Source organism: Monodon monoceros, unplaced genomic scaffold (genome assembly GCF_005190385.1).
Source record: "Monodon monoceros isolate NGI ecotype Baffin Bay Population unplaced genomic scaffold, NGI_Narwhal_1 Super_Scaffold_11, whole genome shotgun sequence".
NCBI classification, from domain to species: Eukaryota; Metazoa; Chordata; class Mammalia; order Artiodactyla; family Monodontidae; genus Monodon; species Monodon monoceros.
This window is the reverse complement of record NW_021703767.1, coordinates 17,787,621-17,790,080: the sequence shown is the minus strand read 5'-3', so window position 1 is coordinate 17,790,080 and position 2,460 is coordinate 17,787,621.

The window sequence follows — 2,460 nt, the reverse complement described above, 5'->3', positions numbered from 1 at the left end:
GATGTTGAAATAATGAAGTTCTTTCATCTCTAAAAATAATCAATTTTATCTTTAAAAAAATTAGAATAGTAATACTTATTATACACATTGTTCTAAGGATTAAATGAAGTGGTTAGAACAGTATCTGGCACACAGAAAAAAACTTGAAATGGTAACTAATTTTATTCTTGCTGAATACTCACAAAAAATCTATTCATAGAAATTATATAAGCCTGACTTTCACAATTTCAGAATCTTCAAAATAGGACTTACTAGGAAAACCAAACAAAACAAATTTTAATATCAATAAATACTAGTTTCTTCCTAGTTTGGAAGTGTAACTTAATAACTATCTAAATTTGGTTCATATTCTGATATCATAGTCAGATATTCATAGTTTATAGATAAGTGGTTTATGAAAAATTTCTGTGAACTTTTCCCCTCACAAAATACTAAACCATTTATTTTTGGGTGTGACAATGGTACTTTCAAAGAATTTTAAAACCAAAAAAATATTGTTTATCCCATCCATCCTCTCCCTGTTTTTGACTTTCTAGTTATACAAATAAAGTGTTGTTAAGGTATTGAACATGGATATTTTATGGAATAGAGGCATAATTTTATGATGTTGAACTTACTGACAACATAAAATCCCATATGTGTTCATTCCCTCTCTCACTTTCTTCTCAGATTATACATAAAAAATTGGAATTTGGAACCATGTAGAATTCTCATATAATCTCTACTCAAATACAAGTAGCAGATGAAACTTTCCATTTCTATCCAAAATACCACCACCGAGTAGAAATTGAAGGCACTTAGCAATGAACATGTTTTTACTACTGAGAAAAAATTTCTACATCAGTGAAGCAACAATAGCAACAAGTTTCTAGTTAAGTTCACTTCAAATTTATGAATACCTCATTTTCTAAAGAGTGGACTATTAAACTGTAGTTTTAACAGACAAGAACAAACTTGACTCCATATTGGATTTATTCCTTTAGCTCTAACCTTTGTGCTCTGTGGCCTATTCTTAGTCATGCTTGCTCTGCTCCTTTTGTAAAAGAATGTTGCCTATAGCCTGAAATATACAAGATAGCCCCTTCTCAAGGCTCTGCTTCCCAGACTTGATCTTTAAAGGAATAACACTTATTGTTCATATAGAGATAAAAATTTTCAGAACAGAGGATAACATTTGTTTTGTTGGAGGTTTACAAGAACATCATGACCAGACCTAGGTGGACAGCTGCAAGAACAAAGAATTTTGACATCCCCTCCAAGATCTGGCCGGCACCAAGAAGTTTGCAACAAACTCTCCCCTTTTAGTATAGCAGAAGTCCGAATTTTAACTTCGGTAAAATGATTCATTGGGATACCAGTCCACTATCTTCTCAGTCCACTGGCTTTCCAAATAAAGTTTCTATTCCTTGCCCTAACATCTCATCTCTTGGTTTATTGTCCTGTCACTTGGTGAACAGTATGAGCTTGGAGTAGGTAACATAGTCATAAAGTTATTAAGAGAATCCAAATTATGACAATTCAGATCACATTTTGACTTTTTACCATGAAGATGCAAATAGGAAAACTCTGTTTAACAATTGTCAATTATAACAATGTCCCTAAAAAATAAATATTCTTATCCTCATTATACATTTAACTAAACTGATGATCAGAAAGGTTTCATCATTTGTCCTTGGTCATACTTGTAGTCAATACCCCAGTTCATTCTGATGCTAAAACAAGGCTTTTCCTCCAATGGCCCTTCTGCCCCCAGATTAGTGAGATGGAGTCAGCAGGGGAATGTTTTCAATGTGGTTTCTGGGAAGGTTCCTGCTCCAAATATTCTTTCACCAAATAATTAGGATGCTTGAAATTTCTCCAAAGTATATTTACTTCTGTGAGTCTTAGGGGATTTTAATTCATTTAGAATCTCACACTAAAATCCAAATGTACTTAAGGTTAAAGTGAGCTTTATTAGCTAACATCCTAACAATTATTGATGAATGGCTGGTTAGAGCTACTGTGAAGTAGGAGAGAAAAAAAAATGCTGAATAGACAAACTTAAGCAATAATGAAAACTTGTTACTTTTGCTACTTAGAAATTACACCTTTTTGGTTGTTGTTTCTGCCTTTGTTATACAGCTTTTAAAACATGGAATTTGGAGAACAAAATATCTTGCTAAAGTGGAATGATTTGTAACATTCACATTTTAGAAGGGCAGTTGGATTTTCCTTTGATGGAGGGTCTTAAAGTGGTGGGAAGTAGGCCTTAGGAAACGTTCAATGGTAAACAGATGGCACTGTCCTGTAAAAACCACAGGGATCTGGAAATATGCTCTATCCCTAACTCATGCACAAGCACATTAGCAATGAACATGTTTGGTGAGTTACACGTCTGGTGAGTTACATGTCTGGTGAGTTACAGTAAAGGCTGCCATTATTTTGAAAGGAATAGTCTTGTTACAACTGTAGGGGTAATGT